The sequence below is a fragment of the Gossypium hirsutum genome, chromosome A13, assembly GCF_007990345.1.
Source record: "Gossypium hirsutum isolate 1008001.06 chromosome A13, Gossypium_hirsutum_v2.1, whole genome shotgun sequence".
NCBI classification, from domain to species: Eukaryota; Viridiplantae; Streptophyta; class Magnoliopsida; order Malvales; family Malvaceae; genus Gossypium; species Gossypium hirsutum.
The window spans coordinates 43,999,618-44,020,878 of record NC_053436.1 but is presented as its reverse complement, the minus strand read 5'-3'; positions in this window follow the sequence as shown (position 1 = coordinate 44,020,878).

Genomic DNA, 21,261 nt, shown 5'->3' with positions numbered 1-21,261 from the left:
AGGAATAAATATACATATTTGAAAAATGAAGAAATTAAAATAAAAATAAGGTTGAAAAACTAAGATAGGCGAAGAATAAAATAAGAACAAACCACAGAGCGTAAGAACGCAAGAGGAAGAGAAATTTGAGTGAATGCTCTCAAGAATTCTTATTGCTTCCCAAAACTCAAGTGTTTTACAATGAAGGGGGAGGCCTCTATTTATAGTTGAACCTCCTCAAATCCAACAGTACAGATCAATTACATCAACGGTTAAGATTAAAAGGTATCTACAAATTAAATCTCTAAGATTACAAAATCATATCTTCTAAGATTACATATCATATCTAATATTGCAATCATATCTAAGATTGTATCATATCTAAGATTGCATATCATTTCTAAGATTATATTTCCATATAAGTCAAGCTTGTAGATGGACCTTAAATCTTTTCAAGTAATGGGCCATGCTGATCGGGCCAAATTATATTTGTAATTCTGGACTGAACTTGGACTTCATTTTTTTTTGGGTTTATTATATTTTTGTTTTTGGACTTATTTTTGGGCCCGGGCAAAATTGAGTGTCTACAGCTGCCCCTCTTTGCTCATTGCTGTGCAACAGGAATCAAGCAAAGATGTGACAGCCCTAAATTGACCCTAGTCGGAAAGCGGTTTCGGGACCGCTAAACTGAGTCACCAAAGTATTTGAATATGATATTTATTGTCTAAAATATGTGAATATGAATGTGTGTAAGTTTTAAGCTTCGATTTAGTCGATTGCATGTGAATTTAGTTAGTAGGACTTATGTGTGACACTTTTGAAATGTGATAGGTAAATCCATAAGGACCTATTAATGCATGTTGTATAAATGATGGGTTTGCATGTCAAATTACCCAAGTTTTAGATAGTGGCCGGCCATGGTATGGGTCATTGATGATAATATGTATTTTTCTATTAGCATTACTAGTCTACAAAATAAAATAATGTATTAAGAATAATAAAACATGTGGTGAATGGGGGGAGAAACAAAAGTTATTTCAACTTTGCTCCTCATTGCCGTAACTAGAAGAGAAAGAGCTTGGAGAAATTCAGCTATGGTGGTTCACTAGATTAAGGTATGTTCAACGTTGCTTTGGAAGTTCATACATCCTTTGGATGATTAGTCTAAATTCTAACTATTTTCATGCCGATTTGGGGTTGTATGGACAGTCCCATTTGTTGCATTATGCTGTCCAGTTTAGGGACCAATTAATTGAGTTATTACAGGATTAAAAAGAATGGATTTTTGTTGTGATGAGCTAATAAATTTTAGTACTATTAAGTGTGTTCTTGCGGGATATAATTTTTGCTGCCTTGTGCTGTCCAAAATAGGACATATTGAATGTGCTGTAATATGTGGAGGAATTGGTCTGCTGCATGTTTGAAATAAAAAGAAAACAATAGTTGTTAAATATTAGTTTTTGTTGCTAATCGAATGGGTTTAATTCATTGTTCAAGGGACCATAGATTGGTGTTAATTAAGCTATTCGGACATGGTCTATGAGTGTTTGCAAATCCGGTTTAAGTGCATAGGTGCTAAATACCTTGTTTGGAAATTTTGATGTATAAGTAGAGATTAATTAAGATGATATTGGGTAAATTCTTAGCTTAGTTGTGTTAAGTATTCGGCAATATTCATAATAATGAATGTGAGAGTGTATATAAATACGTGGTTGTGCATAACTTAAGTAATCGACTACAATATATACACTTATATGTATGTTAGTGCCTTATGTATACACCTTGTGTCATTGAGACATTCGAAAATAAATATGTATTAAAGTTATATTCGTAGTAGTTTAATGTGACTTACCAAGAACACAAATTTGAAAGCGAAATGGTGATAGACTTAAGTAGTAAATTGATTCAAATGAATTGGTTCTAAAATGTATATGAATGCCGTATGATTGTGTTTGATTGGGAAGTAAATTGTTGATTTAGCTCAAGAGCTTAGAGGATCAAAGTTGGATAAGGGAAAGGAAAAAGTGATCGAATAGCCGTGGATATCTAGTCGTCGACCACTTCCGAGGTAAGTTTTAAGTGATTAAACGTTGAGTAAATTCAATCATAATAGAACATATTGAGTTGATTTAATAAGATATGATGGGCCATGATATGTTCTAAGCTCAAATGGTAAGTTCTTAAGTGTTTGAGCTTGTAAATTTAAGTGTAATTTGAAATAATCTGCTTAGGACAGCAGCAGTAACGTGACTTTAAAAAATCACCATAAATTTATGGACTTCAATTAGAGGCTGAATAAAAAATGAAATTAAAGCTTAATGAGTCTAGTTTCTTATAAAAGAAACCGTGTAAGCAAAGGAATTTCCGATAATGAGATATTTAAAGTTGTGTGAGACAGTGCAGAATGACACTGTAATCCTCTGTTCTGTTTTTAGAAAATCATTATAAATTGTACAAAAATTTTTAAAAGACAAAATTTATATGCTAGATGCCTTAGTGAGTCTAGTTTCAAATGAAACAAACTAGAACATATTTTTAATTTTGTACAATGAAAAAATTGATTCGTAGTGAAGAGTGGTCAGAATAGTCAAACAGTGAAATAGGGGAAACTTTAAGAAAAATCTGGTATTGATTGGCCAAACCAAAAATTATGAAAATTTGTTGGATAAAATATGTATGAGTCTATTTTCAGGGAAAATTAACGGCACTTCATTTGGAGTTTCGTAGCTCCATTTACGAATAATTTAATGACTGTTGCTCAGGAAAAACAGCTTGTGCTGAATTTGTGATTATGTTGTAAACCTTAATAAAACTATTTGAGTTGCTTATAAGCTATCGATTAAATATTGGTAATCAAAGTACCAAATCCGTATTAAAGTGAAGCTATAATCCGTAAATGACTAGTATACCTAGTCAATTTTGTTATGATGAAATTGATGTTCAAGATATATATATGTGATAAGGCCTAATGGCCAATGTGATGAATGTGAAAGTGTATATATGTGACAAGGCCTAATGGCCGATGTGATGAATGTGAAAGTGTATATATGTGACAAGGCCTAATGGCCAATGTGATGAATGTGAAAGTGTATATATGTGACAAGGCCTAATGGCCGATGTGATGAATGTGAAAGTGTAAATATGTGACAAGGCCTAATGGCCAATGTGATGAATGTGAAAGTGTATATATGTGATAAGGCCGAATGGCCAATGTGATGAATGTGAAAGTGTATATATGTGACAAAGCCTAATGGCCGATGTGATGGATGTGAAGGTGTATATATGTGATAAGGCCGAATGGCCAATGTGATGGATGTGAAAGTGTATAAATGTGATAAGTCCCGAAGGACATTTGTGCCAGTACTATATCCGGGTTAAGATCCCGCGGGCTTTATGAGGAAATATTATTCTGAATTAATGTCCGTATGCTTCGTGCTCGTACTATATCCGGGTTTTGAAGACCCGAAGATTCAAGTAAGACTTTGATATTGAGTATCCGCAGTAAGTTACCATCAAATAAGTATTACGTATTTAAAGATGTTCAGGTACGTATTACTTACTCATCGGTGGATTGATTTCAAAGTGAATTATTAGTATCAAAAAGGTATGTAAATGTGATCAATATTATAACTCCAAATATGAGAATGATCTAATTGGTAATGGTATGCTTGTATAATGAAGTATGGGATGAAATATTCTTATGTATTAGTGCATATTCTGCCCAAAGGCCTTATGATTTGAGTACGGGTTGGGTTCAGCTAGATGTGCTAGTACAAGGTAAGGATTATATTCTGTAAACTTACGTATATGTAATAAGGAATATGTTTGGTTCTTTAGGTGCCTACAGTAATTTAGTACTTGTCATGTTGAAATACTTGAAAATATGGATGTGATTATGAACAAGTAGAAAGGATTATTAAAAGTTGTAAATTGATGAAGAATGTGCTTTGGAAATATTCGACCATCTAGATCACTATTGTACGAAAGTATATATATGTGAGAGTTAAGTGATGCGTTTATTGATATTATAGTTCGAGATGAAGCTCTAGATTAACTTCATCAAACAGTTGAAATGAATGACCAAAGATATTGAATGAAAACACTTTGCGACTTAAAGCTCAGGGCTAAAGAAAGGCGAATTAAATTATGTGAAATTTTGGTTAAGTATATTGGGTCAAATGAGATTTTATCTAGATTAAGTATATGTGAAAAACGTCATTGATTCAACAAAATTATTGTTTTGCTTAAAACTTACTAAGCTTACGAAAGCTTACTCTGTTCGTTCATGTTTTTGGTCTGTAGGTTGTGGATTCTGACTACTAGCTCGGGGATCGTCAGCACTTCATCACACTATCTACCATTACGGTAGCCATGAGATTGGATTATCTTATGGCATGTATAGAATAGACTAGTGGCGGAAGAATATTTTGGTTAATGTATATAAGCCATGCGAAAATGGCATCTTTTGAATGTTTACTTAGAGAAGTTTAAATTTTATCCCTGGCTGTGCTTAGTACTTATCTAAATGAATGATCTTTATTTCAAGAAAAAGTTCAAAATTTTACGGTTCTGACATGAGTTACAAGTCCGGTAATGCCCCTTACCTATTCCGGCGACGGTCACGAGATAGGGGTGTTACAAAAGACTCATAGAAAGACCAAATTTGCCCGGCCTTACCGGATCATGGTCCTCAATCTGCTCATCGCAAACTCAAGACTGTCATGTTGATATCTTCAATCTGCTCTCCGTCGAACACAAAGATGTCAAATCTGCTTCTTCGATTTGTTTTCTGACAATACAGAGATGCCAAATCATCTTAGATCTGCTTCAGCGTAAACACGTGAAAGCCAAATCTACTGTGTCTTCGATTTGCTCCCTGTGAACACAAGGATGCCAAATCATCTTGGATCTGCTTCAATAAAATCATCTGAAAGTCAGATCTGCTATGTCTTTAATCTGCTTCTTGTAAACTTATGACTGTCCTGTTGATATCTTCGATCTGCTCTCTGCCGAATACAGAGACGCCAAATCTGTTTCCTCAATTTGTTCTCTAACAATACAGAGATGCCAAATCATCTTAGATTTGCTTCAGCGTAAGCACGCGAAAACCAAATCAGCTATGTCTTTGATTTGTTCCTTGTAAGCACAAGGATGCCAAACCATCTTGGATCTGCTTCAGTCATCTGAAGGTTAGATCTGTTGTGTATCTGCTCTCCATTGAAATGGAGATGCCAGACTTCGATTTGTTCTCTGACAATACAGAGATGCAAAAACATCTTAGATTTGCTTCATCGTAAGCACGTGAAAGCCAAATCAGCTATGTCTTCGATTTGTTCCTTGTAAGCACAAGGATGCCAAACCATCTTGGATCTGCTTCAGTATAAACATCTGAAGGTTAGATCTGCTATGTATCTACTCTCCGTTGAAATGGAGATGCCAGACTTCGATTTGTTCTCTAACAATACAGAGATGCCAAATCATCTTAGATTTGCTTCAGCGTAAACACGTGAAAGCCAAATCAGCTATGTCTTCGATTTGTTCCTTGTAAGCACAAGGATGCCAAACCATCTTGGATCTGCTTCAGTATAAACATCTGAAGGTTAGATCTGCTATGTATCTGCTCTCCGTCGAAATGGAGATACAAAACTTCGATTTGTTCTCTGACAATACAGAGATGCCAAATCATCTTAGATTTGCGTCAGCGTAAGCACACGAAAACCAAATCAGCTATGTCTTCGATTTGCTCCTTGTAAGCACAAGGATGCCAAACCATCTTGGATCTTGCTTCAGCCAGATCTGCTATGCTGCGGCCTATTACCCTATCGCTTAGGGGATTAAGGCGTGTCATCTTTGATAACCTGTAGAATGATTATGCCTGCTAATTGGGATGCTATGATCGAAGTGAGTTGAATGTACCTAATTAAACATGTTATGATGCAAAATGTTGTGAACATGACCCCTATCCTAGATGTCACCACTCATTCATCTATCAAGCTTTCTACCTCGTTCTTCTCGACATATCAATCATACTCTGCTCGTATCCCTCGAATCTTCTCCATCAATTTGGTCTACCGTATCATTCCCCGAATGTTATGACCCACTGAAGATGTTTATGAAATGATCCTTTCTTAAGATCAATATTGCTTAAAACGTCCAATCACCTTTTGGACTGAAGAAGAAAATCTCTCGAGTATCTCCAACCCATACATATGAGAATTCCTTAAACAATTGTCTTGTTTCAGTTTCTTGTATTATCTAGAAATTTCCAGAGTAATATGCAAAACTTCGTTTGTGAAGATATTTTAGTTCATCTATCATTATTTCAATGCAACATGACTTATGAATAATGGGAGACAAATAAATTGATCCTGATGATAATTAGATTTGGACACATTATTGGAAGGAATGAAAAAAATTAACCTGAGAACATATCTTTGCGAAGAAAAAGAATCCAAAGATAGTAAATAGGACAGAAATCAGATGCCCCAGATATCGCCGCTTGAGCGTCTATACACCAGCTCCATGAAGACTTTCTTGAGTTCAACATGTGTTTAAAAGATCCAAAGTAATTCGTTGATGCCTCGATATGTAACATACTTCACTTCTCGTCGAATCCGGTATAGCAAGGTCACTACATGACTTTCCAAATTTGAGTTGCCCTTTCGGGTTTTCAACTTAAAACCCCTTTGGTCTCAAGGTGCCCTTTGCGGGTTTTCACCTTGGCCTCTCCATTTGTCTTTTTTATTTTTTTATATTTATTTTTTTTATCTTTTTATTTTCTTTTTTTTTTGAAATAGAAGTCCCAAAGTGCCCTTTGCGGGTTTTCACCTTGGCTTCCCTTGTAATATCCTGATTTTGGGCCTAGTCGGAATAGCAGTTTTGTGACCACAAAATCCGAGATAGAAATAATTATTTTATGATTATTTTGAGGTCTATGATATGATTGCATGATTGTGTGAAAATTTCGTAAAGAAATTTTATGCATAAAGTGCTTAAATTGAAATTAGGGACTAAATCGAATAATTTGTAAAACTTGCATTCTAGAAGTTTCTAGTATGAAATTGTTTTGAAATATTAATTAGGAGGTCTTAAATAGAAATTTTACCAATTTCTAAGTCTATGGACAAAAATTGGACATGGATGGAATTTTTGGAAAGTTTAGTAGTAAGGGCATTTTCGTCATTTAGGGGTAAAATGAATTAAAATACAAAATTAAAAGCCAATTTTGCTCATCTTCAACCCCATGGCTGAATATAGCAAGGAGAAACCATGGCTAGGGTTTTTCAAGCTTCCAAGCTCGATTGTAAGTCCCGGTAGCTCGATTAAGCTTATGCTAGCAATAATTCAACCTAGAGTTCATATTTGGAAAAATACCCATAGGTGAAATTTGTGTATTTTTGTGTTTTATGATAGAATATGAAGTTTTAAATTATGTTAGACAACTTGTACTACTCGGTTTTAAGTGAAAACGAGCAAAAGGGCTTAATCGGTAAAAATACCTAATAGTCATAAGTACATGTTAGAGTGAGAATTTGATGTTACCATAGAAGGGAAAAATGATCAGCATGTCATAAAACATAAGAAAATAGGCTGAAGTTTAATTTACGAGCTTTGGGGAAAAAGTGTAAATATGCGAAAGTTTAGGGGCAAAACTGTAATTTTTCTAAAATATGATTTTGGGTCAATTTGTATAATGTGAGTCCTAATTAGACTATATTTTAAATGATAGAGCAAGGAAAACTAAAATTCGAGCTAAAATGGGGAAAATACCAAGTTGTGGACGAAATGGTAAAAGTAGCCATTTTCGCATACGAGGTAAGTTCATGTGTAAATGTAGTAACATAGTTGTCATTTTAAGCAATTTAATGTTGTTTATATGATATGATGCTGATTATTATCATGAAATATTATGCTTTGTGGTTATTGTTGAATAATATGTAATTATGTGAATTACTTGATGAGTATGAACTATCACCGAGTATCGGTTCCGATATTTCGTGGAAGACGACAAAGATGTGAGATCGAGGAAAAAAGCCCGTTTGACCGTAGGAATAGATTAGGATACAAGTGACATGTCACTAAGATGGTTGAGCATCCGAACTCGTTGAGTTGAGTCCGAGTTCACTTATGGATGCGAATGTCCTAACTCGTTGAGTTGAGTCCGAGTTCGTGAGATGTAACTAGGCATCCGAACTCGTTGAGTTGAGTCCGAGTTCACTTATGGATGCAAATGCCCGAACTCGTTGAGTTGAGTCCGAGTTCACTTATGGGCGGGTTACATGGTAGCTTGGCTACATATGTGGCACTTATGTGCAAACTTTCCATGTATCTGAATTATATTCTGATGTGTTCAACGGGTAAACTTCTACTCAAATGGAGGAATACTCGAGATGAAAGGGACGTATTGGTAAGTGTTGTGAAATGAATACTTTGAACAGGTATGTACTTAACCCTCGGGTTGAAAACTCGATATAACAACAATATGGTAAGATGATAAATGAAAATGTGATATGAATGTCTCGGTGATGATTACGCAAATGATGTTTTATGTTTGCGTATATAGTTGTGTTCCTTGTTATTTGCATGTGAACTTACTAAGCATTTATGCTTACTCCCTCCTTTTCATTCCTTCTAGTGTTGATAAGCCAGCTCGGAAATCGGGAACGGTCGGAGGCACATTCACACTATCCGTATACCATCTTGGCATAATGGCTTGTATATTTTGAGTATGGCATGTATAGCATTATAATCATTTTGTACATATGGTCTTATGATATGGTTATTGAGTGGTATGGAAATGATTGGTAATGATTAGCCATTGGAATGGCTAATCATGATCATATTTGGTGTTATGTATGCTAAATTGCTAGCTAATCCATGGAAACCATGAAATAGGTAAAATTTACCATAAAATAGATTCAAACAGCAACAGTGATGTGAGTTTGAAAAATCATTAAAAATAGTAGAGATACAATTCGATGATGAATAAAATATGGAATTGAAGAATTATGAGTCTATTTTCATATGGATGGAAGAAAACAGGTATATGAGTTATATTTTATGAGATGTTTAAATTTTTGTGAAACAGGTGTAGAGCGATTTCTGGATCCCCTGTTCTGACTTTGGAAATTCACCATAAATTTTTCAAAGATAATTATAAGTCAATATTTATATTTACAGATTCCTTATTGAGTCTAGTTTTATTAGAAATAAACGGTATAGTTATTGAAACTCTGTACAAGGAGATATCTGATTCATAATACACAGAGGTCAGAGCAGTCGAACCCTGAAATAGGGGAGACTTTAACTAATAAACTGTACTAATTTGCTAGACCAAAAATTATAGAAAACAATTAGTAAATATATATGAGTCTAGTTTTAGGGAAAATTTACAGAATTGGATTTCAAGTTTCGGAACTCGAGATATGAATTTTTAAGGGACTGTGACACAGATTGCTAGCTTGACTGAAAATTTTAAAAATAAATTGTTTGAGCTGTTTAAGTAATGAATTAAGTCTGTTAACACCTCATGTTCGACTCCGGCGACGGTCTCGGGTACGGGGCGATACATTTGGTGGTATCAGAGCAAGTTTAGTCGGTTCTCGGACTAACTTAGCATGTGTAAAAGTTTAGCTATACATGCCACTGATCTGTGATAGTGTGATGTCTTTCGACGCGTATGAGTACCGTCTTATTTAGACAGGGTACTCTCCAACCGAGCTGCACCAACCATGTTCAATGTTATGTGAAGGTATTTGAGTAAAATTATGATTATGATAAGTCTCGGTTCAGAAAAGTATGAATAAAAGTTTATGATGCATATGTGATAAATATTCATATTTGCTTAATGCTTATATGATGTAGTGTATATGGCTTACTTGATAAGATGAACGGAATAAATAGAAAGTAGTAGAGGTATGAATAAAAGTCATAATATTATGATACGAATGAAAATGTCCTCGTCTTGATTTGGACGTCGAATGTTGATGAATGCTAATGATATATAATTTTTATAAGATAATGGATTATAATGAAATGAACTTATCTATGTTAAATTGTTGGACTAAATTATATGATTGTAATGATATGTACATGATGATGCACGAAATGAATGTTGTGATTGTGATGCAAATATCTATGTTTGTTTGGCCTTATATGATGTCATGAGCATGAATTAATTTAATTAAATGATTGGATAAGTAAAGCTATCTAGAAAACATAGAATGTATGCATAAGTATATTGTCTAAATGGGACAATAGGAAAATTTGTGTAAGCCAACATGAATGTTGCATTGCCTGAATGAATGACATGATTTTGATGATGTTGCTATGATGATGGAAGTTGTGTCATATGTGTATGTATAAGAAAGTCGAGTCAGAGGTCCTACAACCCCTCTCCCTTACCGAAGTGGTACTTATAATGGAATTTCATGAGATTTGTATTGAATAAGTTTCCGGTTGAGAACCCAAAGAGTTCAGTGATAGAATAATTATAAGTATGATCAGAGATTGAAAATGAGCTGATAAGTAAAGTCAGAGTCAGTAAAGTATCGGATTGATATAAAGATTATTGGAACTATGCACTGTCCCAGTTAGAGAAGGAAATTCTCTTTGGTAAATCGAATTACTCAGGTGCAAGGTCGAGAAAAGTGTAAATCAAAATTTATTCAGAACTGACCTTCTTTAGTGAATGGTTTAATATGAAATTTGTGATGGCAGAACTAGTTGGGGAAATGATATTTGAAATGTGAACTATCTGAGTGTGACAGTTATGACTGGACAGATTTAGCAGTCTCTTTTGAGATGTTTTATGTGTTTACCCGTTCTCAGAAATATTTCTATGGCTATTGATCTTTTGAAGAAATTCTTGTTATATGGGAATGTCTTCTAATTCTAGTGTTGGATGAAAGCATTGGTAGTCTGACTGGTTTATAATTTATATTGCTCTATTTCATCGGGTATTCTATTCCATTTTGTCTGATAAGAATTGATGAGAGAATACATATGATATTATGATTATGTTTCTTCTACTTGATGCTTCATCTGATATATATGTATGGGAAGATATATTGTTCTTGTTATATTTGATTCCAGTGGGATTAAATGATGTTTTCTTTTGGACTTTCTTTCTTTGAAGAATTATCGGGGTATTCTGTATTTTCTCTATGAGTTTGGTTTTCGATTCTCCGGCATAGTATCATATCTTGGATTTCTTTATTCGGTTTTCTTGTTATCTTTGTTCTATAATTTGTCAATTATGACTCATGTTCGAAGTACGTTCTTCAGCTCGTGATAATCATGTCAAATATGACTATACTTCTAATTTGATCTTGGTAATGTGGTGATTTTAGTATTGAGATTTTTTTTCTAATTTCTGTGTAAGGATTTGACATCAGTAAAGGCATAGGTGATAAAAGCGCAAGTTTCAGTCGGTATGGTGAATTATTTATTTGAAAGATTTCATGTGACAATTATGTCAGGATTATTTTTCTCAAGTCTGATAATATAATTTCATTTTTGTACTGATAAAAGAGTAAATAGTCTGAACGAGAAGTGTATATTTATTAGAAAGAGTTGGATATTAGTTAAAGTCACTACGAATGATAAGGTTTTCATCTTGTGAAAGCTGAAAAGTTTATTACATGTTGACAAAGTTTGGATAGATGAGAATATTGGTAACCAAAGCGTCTGAACTAGACTAGTCTACATTGGGTAAAGACTTCCTGACTTTCAATAATGTACCGTTGTATGAATTGTGATGTGTTTCAAGACAGTGAGGTAATGTGATAGTTTAGAGCTTTCGATGTTACATAAAATCAGAGTTGTTAAAGGGGTTAAAGCGGAGCATTGGAATCTATCAAAATTATCCTTGTCAGTGTTGATATTGGGATGGAAATGAGAAGGATTATTCTTGAGGCCATATCAGAATTAATTCCATAGCAGAAAGAGGAAAATGTGATGTATCCTATTGTTAAATGTTTAGCGAGATCTATAAATCATATCTGTATTGAATGAATTCCTACTCATCAGATTCATGGAATTTTAGGTCTCTTTGATTGTTGGATTTCTTGGAGTTCCAATCTCCATTAATCAAGTTAAGATCCGAGTTTTATGTCATGATATCATGGGAAACTGAGAAGGGTTGAAAATTTAAGAACAGTTGAGAGTTGAGACTGTAAGCTTTCAGATCATATGAGAAATTAAAGAGATGTATTGGAGGTACAACTTAAGTGAAAGTTCTTCGGCACCGAATATGAGATTAAAAGTGAAGACCACTTTTCTAGTAAGATTTTCGGGGACGAAAATCCCTAAAGGGGGGGAGAGTTGTAATATCCTGATTTTGGGCCTAGTCAGAATAGCAATTTCGTGACCACAAAATTCGAGATAGAAATAATTATTTTATGATTATTTTGAGGTCTGTGATATGATTGCATGATTGTGTGAAAATTTCGTGAAGAAATTTTATGCATAAAGTGCTTAAATTGAAATTAGGGACTAAATCGAATAATTTGTAAAACTTGCATTCTAGAAGTTTCTAGTATGAAATTGTTTTGAAATATTAATTAGGAGGTCTTAAATAGAAATTTTACCAATTTCTAAGTCTATGGACAAAAATTGGACATGGATGGAATTTTTGGAAAGTTTAGTAGTAAAGACATTTTCGTCATTTAGGGGTAAAATGAATTAAAATACAAAATTAAAAGCCAATTTTGCTCATCTTCAACCCCATGGCCGAATATAGCAAGGAGAAACCATGGCTAGGGTTTTTCAAGCTTCCAAGCTCGATTGTAAGTCCGTTGTAGCCTCGTTTTTAATGATTTTTACGTTTTTGGAGTCCCGGTAGCTCGATTAAGCTTATGCTAGCAATAATTCAACCTAGAGTTCATATTTGGAAAAATACCCATAGGTGAAATTTGTGTATTTTGGTGTTTTATGATAGAATATGAGGTTTTAAATTATGTTAGACAACTTGTACTACTCGGTTTTAAGTGAAAACGAGCAAAAGGGCTTAATCGGTAAAAATACCTAATAGTCATAAGTACATGTTAGAGTGAGAATTTGATGTTACCATAGAAGGGAAAAATGATCAGCATGTCATAAAACATAAGAAAATAGGCTGAAGTTTAATTTACGAGCTTTGGGGAAAAAGTGTAAATATGCGAAAGTTTAGGGGCAAAACTGTAATCTTTCCAAAATATGATTTTGGGTCAATTTGTATAATTTGAGTCCTAATTAGACTATATTTTAAATGATAGAGCAAGGAAAACTAAAATTCGGGCTAAAATGGGGAAAATACCAAGTTGTGGACGAAATGGTAAAAGTAGCCATTTTCGCATACGAGGTAAGTTCATGTGTAAATGTAGTAACATAATTGTCATTTTAAGTAATTTAATGTTGTTTATATGATATGATGCTGATTATTATCATGAAATATTATGCTTTGTGGTTATTGTTGAATAATATGTAATTATGTGAATTACTTGATGAGTATGAACTATCACCGAGTATCGGTTCCGATATTCCGTGGAAGACGGCAAAGATGTGAGATCGAGGAAAAAAGCCTGTTTGAACCTGAGGAATAGATTAGGATACAAGTGACATGTCACTAGGATGGTTGAGCATCCGAACTCGTTGAGTTGAGTCCGAGTTCACTTATGGATGCGAATGTCTGAACTCGTTGAGTTGAGTCCGAGTTCGTGAGATGTAACTAGGCATCCGAACTTGTTGAGTTGAGTCCGAGTTCACTTATGGATGCGAACACCCAAACTCGTTGAGTTGAGTCCGAGTTCACTTATGGGCGGGTTACATGGTAGCTTGGCTACATATGTGGCACTTATGTGCAAACTTTCCATGTATCCGAATTATATTCCGATGTGTTCAACGGGTAAAATTCTACTCAAATGGAGGAATACTCGAGATGAAAGGGGCGTATTGGTAAGTGTTGTGAAATGAATACTTTGAACAGGTATGTACTTAACCCTCGGGTTGAAAACTCGATATAACAACAATATGGTAAGATGATAAATGAAAATGTGATATGAATGTCTCGGTGATGATTATGCAAATGATGTTTTATGTTTGCGTATATAGTTGTGTTGCTTGCTATTTGCATGTGAGCTTTCTAAGCATTTATGCTTACTCCCTCCTTTTCATTCCTTGTGATGTTGATAAGCCAGCTCAGAAATCGGGAACGGTCGGAGGCACACTCACACTATCCGTATACCATCTTGGCATAATGGCTTGTATATTTTGAGTATTGCATGTATAGCATTATAATCATTTTGTATATATGGTCTTATGATATGGTTATTGAGTGGTATGGAAATGCTTGGTAATGATTAGCCATTGGAATGGCTAATCATGATCATATTTGGTGTTATGTATGCTAAATTGCTAGCTAATCCATGGAAACCATGAAATAGGTAAAATTTACCATAAAATAGATTCAGACAGCAACAGTGATGTGAGTTTGAAAAATCATTAAAAATAGTAGAGATACAATTAGATGATGAATAAAATATGGAATTTAATAATTATGAGTCTGTTTTCATATGGATGGAAGAAAACAGGTATATGAGTTATATTTTATGAGATGTTTAATTTTTTGTGAAACAGGTCCAGAGCGATTTCTGGATCCCCTGTTCTGACTTTAGAAATTCACCATAAATTTTTCAAAGATAATTATAAGTCAATATTTATATTTGCAGATTCCTTATTGAGTCTAGTTTTATTAGAAACAAACAGCATAGTTATTGAAACTCTGTACAAGGAGATATCTGATTCGTAATATACAGAGGTCAGAGCAGTCGAACCCTGAAATAGGAGAGACTTTAACTAATAAACTGTACTAATTTGCTAGACCAAAAATTCTAGAAACAAATTATTAAATATATATATGATTCTAGTTTTAGGGAAAATTTACGAAATTGGATTTTGAGTTTTGGAACTCGAGATATGAATTTTTAAGCGACTGTGACGCAGATTGCTAGCTTGACTAAAAATTTTAAAAATAAATTGTTTGAGCTGTTTAAGCAATGAATTAAGTCTGTTAACACCTCGTGTTCGACTCCGGCGACGGTCTCAGGTACGGGGCGTTACATCCCTTCTCCTTTAGACAAAGTACTCCTTGACCGAGTCCGAATTCACTGGATCAAATAAATTCTTCCTATCCATTTCTTGTCAAAATCAGTGCACCTCTAAAGAAAGCCCTCTTCGCAACATATGGCCCTTCCCAATTCGGCATCCTTTTGCATGGGAAGGATCTCTTTCAGCACAAGGTTTCCTTTATGAAATTCTTTTGGATGAACCTTCTTTATCATAAGTATGTGTCATCCATTCTTGGTACATTTGCTGAGGATGAATACTTTCAAGTTAAGTTTACTAGAGGTATTCAATTATTGACTCCATTAAAGTTTGGAGGAAAAATCTTGATTCATAAACCCATGAGAAAGGGATTGCCCCAGCAGTAGTCCTGGTTGTTGTTAGTCAAACCCTACAAAAAGATGGTTCAATGATTCTCAGCAGCCAAGAATGAAGTTGCTGACTTTATCCTTCAACCTGGAAAGCTGAGGTACAGGGATTACTCCCGGAACATACATCCCACCATGACTCGATGATGTTTCTGAAGCATCCCTAATCTTCATAAATTTCCACCAACTGTGAAGCTGCCAAATGAGCGTAGCAAATAGGAGCCACAACAAATATGGCTGTGGTGCTCCTTTGATACATATAGGATTGAGAATGAACAAACTATTGTAGATCATTAGCCGAAAACCCAGCCTGGTCTAAGAGAACATGATAGTGGGTCTGCCTCGTGATTCCAATCATTCCAGCATGGGTACCAAGGTAAAAATCATTGTTCTTTGGATGGCATACTTTGTTGTCAATGACAGTACCATGTAGCACATTGTCAGGAGATCCTTGAAGTCTCGATAACTTGATCATATCATTTGTTCATCATTTGACTGAACTGAGACTCGCTATCTCCATGACTTGACCAGGCTTCCTCTTCTCTGAACTTGTATAGAAGTCTAAGAGAGTTTCTCTCATGATCTACTTTGTCAGAAACTGGTTTGAAGAGAGAATCTATCATTTCAAGCTTCAGAGACTGTTCATAGTCTGATGCTCTATAGCGGGAAATCGATAACTATTACGTTGATCTATCCAATGCAGCTATTGACAGCATATCAGACTCCCTAGGAGATCCATGCGCTGCATTCATTCCAAGAATGATAGTTGGGATCCTTGAAGCCGTTTGCCCCAGCATAAACATAGAAAGTAGGTAGTAGCTTTTTATGCCAATTTTTACCAAGTCTCGGTCATCTTCTGTAACTTTTGTTGATTTTTCTTTCTTTCTTTTGGCAACCTTTGTTGTATTGTGGCATGGCGCCTACTCTTTGAATAAACTGCAAACCTTTGACATTGTGCAGTTGGATATGATCTTTTTTCCTTCTTTTTTTTTTGAAACTCGATGACTATTGACTTTGTAATATTGGCATATGAAGCTATCTCCACCCTCTTAACGGAGCAGTCAACAACCACAAAGATGAAATCGTTGTCAGCTTGAAACTTTTGACGGGCTCGGGCCCATAAATATATGCCCCATAAGTCTTGACTCCTTTAAATTTGGCATTCATTGTACAACTGATGCGATCCCTTTCCATGGTGAACCAACAGTGCCCCAAAACCTCATGTTTATCCTGGAAATTGCAAATCCTCCTACATGCGTCTTTGGACCACATTTTTAAATTCCTATAATAGTCTCAACAAGGTCTTGTTTTGTCTCCTCAGCTAATTCCAATTTCGCAATCTTTCCTTCCTCTAAGGCTATATTTCCTACAACCACTTCATGGGGTAAAAACCATTTTCAACAAATTCAGAAACAAGTCACAATTTCTGTTACCTTCAAAGTACTGAGATTCCTCTAAACACATATCGCACTCAAAAGGAACTCTGAATCTGTAGTATCGTTACCCGTGTCATTGATATCTAGGGATCTATAATAGGCACACAAAAGAATATACAAGGAATAAATGCATTCAAGAATGACTATTTACATGAAATGAAAATTTAGAAAGAATGTCCAACGTCAAAAGAATCAGAATGAAAGAATATTTACTCGGATAAATAATAAAAGTATGTTTTATTGAATATAAAAATGTCTGAACATAAGCCCACTTCTTAAAAGAAATCTCATTACTCCTAGGCTTTAGAGCAATAAGAGTGTTCTGAATATTACTCCGTAAAATTCCTAAAGATTACAGGAAGTTCTTCTACAGTCAAATTGTTTAAAGAACTTCCCAGTTCGTAAGGGCGAATGCCCTTAAGGTTTCTTTGTTCAGTTCCTTCCTTATGTATGACATTGATGGGATGATTTTCATTTCCAAACACCCCCTTCTCCGGGTAAGCTATCCCTCCTGACACAAAATTCGGGGATATGTAAGGGAACGTCGTTAATTCCCATTCAACTTTTTTTTCACTCAGCCGTGATCCTCTTCTCTCTCTCTCTTTTTCTTTCTCTTTTTAATAACTTTAACTAATTAGGGTCTTTTATAATTTTGAATGCAAATAATGCAAGGAAATGATGTAAAATGCAAATGAATGCAAAAGGTATCGATCTCGATTCAATCTCATTTAGAAAACTTTATTTAGAAAAATAATATCTTTACATATAAATGGATTACAAATGCACTTTCACCCTAATGCCTAAAGTTTTAATAACAAAACAAACTCCTGGCCACGATCAGATTGTAGCTCATATTGGTGCTCAATATGTCAGCCTGTGCAGCCAATGTCTGTAAATAATCATCTGCCTCTTGAGTTTGAGCTACGACCTCACCTGTGGGGTAATCCGTGCAGCTAAGGGCACCTCCTCCAATACCTATGAAGTTGTTCTGATTATTTTGAGATAGATTAGTGAACAGGTAGGTATCCCGTTCTGTAGTGTGCTACCTTAAAATAATATCCTATATCCTCAATGTTTCTTGAGAGCTTTCAAATTTCTACCCACGCAGAGCATCCTGCCTCGGTACCTTTGCATCATAGCTAATCTCTAAAGGTCTTTGTATGATACGGTCTTATTTAATCACTTTCTTTCACGCTTACTTGAGCTATCCAGGCCATCGGGGCTTGCATTTTCATTGTTTCTGATAAGTACAACAGTAAACTCAAGCTTGTTGTTTGGTAGCGGTCCTATAGTAAACGAGCTTTTTACCATCATAGGCAAAATTCTTTCCATCCAACTCATTTTTGTAGGTCTCATGCACTCTATCAATCACTTTCCTTCCATTACCCTTACCATCAACATAGCAACCGTCTTTATATGAAAGAGAAATGCTATAATGGTAGAAGTGTCCATCAATACTTCCACACTCACTTTGAATTGCTCATCTATCCTCCTATCAAGCAAATACTGCAAGTCCCCTTAGTTATTGTAGAACAACTGCTTGGCTTCAGTACTCCATTGATCCCATATTTCCTTTAACTCCTGGAGATTATTTTGCGCCACGCTGATACGAGTGTAACCCCATAATTCTGATGTGTATCCTTCAGCGTTTTCTTTGACCATTTATGGACGTTAACGTTGCCCTCCATTCTATCAAGAAGTCCGTTCTCCATAATAAAACTTTCTAACTTAGAAACTGACCGTGAATCGATACCCTTTAAATGCAAAATGACATGCACCAAAGAAACAAAACAATCAGTATCATATGATATTAATAAACACAAAGATAACCTAAGTATAATTCTATCTATATTGAGCTCTTACGATTTTTCTATATGTGGTTTGTTTCTAAAGTTTGAGGTACCCGAACCAGCAGATTCCTCGATCCTCACCCATTATAGGCTCATTTGAATCGAGTTCAATTCAGGGGAATACATTTCCCTATGGCTACACGGAGATGAAAATCTCACGAAACCATAGGTATGGATGTATCCCAAAAGTGATCCACTATCCTGTACGGAGGCGAAAACCTCACGAAGGCGTAGCTTCTCACTCCCACTTAAGGGTGTGACCACAACGGTCATGCAAATGCAATGCTTATCAGAATATAGCAACATATGCAATAATACAAACACATGTAATGCAAAGAGGATTAAATTTTAAAATTTTTAATTTCCGACATTAAGACAAGAGATAATCAATTACACGGCTTGACTCTCTTATTAGTCCCCAGTGGAGTCGCCAAGCTGTCGAGACCATTTTTTTAAATCGAGTTTTGGAAAATGGGAATCGACTTTAATAAAAACGAAAATGGGAGTCGCCACCAATCTTTTTAGGTGTGATTGGAACAGCTTATAAAATGTTTTGTTTTAAACCATTAATTTTGGTCTAGAAAGTCGAGAAAACGAATTCAGGAGTCGGTTACGTACAAGGAAGGGTTAGCACCCTCGTAACGCCCAAAATTTGGTACCTAATTGATTATCAAGTGTCTTTAATGTCGGAAATTTGAAAGTTTTAAGATGCAAACCTCTTTTAATTAGAATGTCTCAATTTTGAAAATTAAGGCTCACTTATTTCAAACGAGTCAAAACATCACATCCAGTAAGTTAGGACGCAACATTTTAAAACCTTCGAAACTAAGCTCGTCTTTCGAAAATTTCTATCTCGAAACAACAAAACGCCATATCCAGTAAGTTAGGACACTATGTTTTGAAATCTCGAAATAATTGTTTAAGTTTTGAAAAATCAAAATCACTTAGAAGGGTGCTTGACTATTCGAATTCAACGAGAAAAGTCGCAACCCAGTAAGTTAGGGCACTACCTTTCTCGAAGTTTCCAAACATCAAGCATTGCCTTTTAATTTTGTTTTTAAAAAAACCTTGGAATATTATTTTTAAATGACGATTTTGGATGACATATTAATGCATCATGAAGCATAGATGTACAAAATATTCTAACATTTCCATACAAACATAAATAATATCATTATGACAAAACTAAATAACATGAACATACGTTTAATGAAAAAATCATACTAGGGTAAATATAAGATAATAAACAAATAAAAACATGAGTAAACTAAAAGAAAAACATAATACATGCAAAAATTATACAACAATATATATCATAAAATAGCACATAAAAGAAATAATTAAACATAGCATAAAAAATGAAACTATGCACAAATAAGATAAATGACATACACAAAAAAAAAATAGAACATTTACAAATTATAAAAATATAATGCAATAGTTCAAAATACATGAAATGATAATATAATATATATATGCATAGAAAATATATATTTGAAAATAAACTATATAAAAAGGTTAAATATTATAATATATAAAATACATAATCAAATGTATAAAAGATAGGAATAAATATACATATTTGAAAAATGAAGAAATTAAAATAAAAAAAGGTTGAAAAACTAAGATAGACGAAGAATAAAATAAGAACAAACCACAAAGAGTAAGAACGCAAGAGGGAGAGAAATTTTAGTGAATGCTTTCAAGAATTCTTATTGCTTCCCAAAACTTAAGTGATTTACAATGAAGGGAGAGGCCTCTATTTATAGTTGAGCCTCCCCAAATCCAACGATACAGATCAATTACATCAACGGTTAAGATTAAAGGATATCTACAAATTAAATCTCCAAGATTACCAGATCATATCTTCAAGATTGCATATCATATCTAAGATTGCATATCATATCTAAGATTGTATCATATCTAAGATTGCATATCCTTAAAGATTATATTTCCATATGAGTCAAGCTCATAGATGGACCTTCAATCTTTTCAAGTAATGGGCCATTTCGATTGGGCCAAATTATATGTTTGTAATTTTGTACTGGACTTGGACTTTGTTTTTTTTTTTTAATTATTTCTGGGCCCGGGAAAAATTGAGTGTCTACATTATGCTTTGTGGTTATTATTGAGTAATATGCAAATTATGTGTGCTACTTGTTAAATATGAATTGCTACCGAGTATCGGTTTCGACATTCTGTGGAAGAGGGTAAAAATTTGTAATCAAGGAAAAACCCGTTTGAACCTTGGGAATAGATTAGGATACAAGTGACATGTCACTAGGATATTTGAGTTTCGAACTCGTTGAGTTGAGTCTGAGTTCGTGAGACGTAACTAGGCATCCGAGCTCGTTGAGTTGAGTCCGAGTTCACTTATGGATGCAAACGCCCGAGCTCGTTGAGTTGAGTCCGAGTTCACTTATGGGCGGGTTACATGGTAGCTTGGCTACATAATTTCTGCAAGCTATTGAGTTTGTCTAGCTGCAGGTATGGCACTTACGTACATAAAATCCGTGTATCTGAATT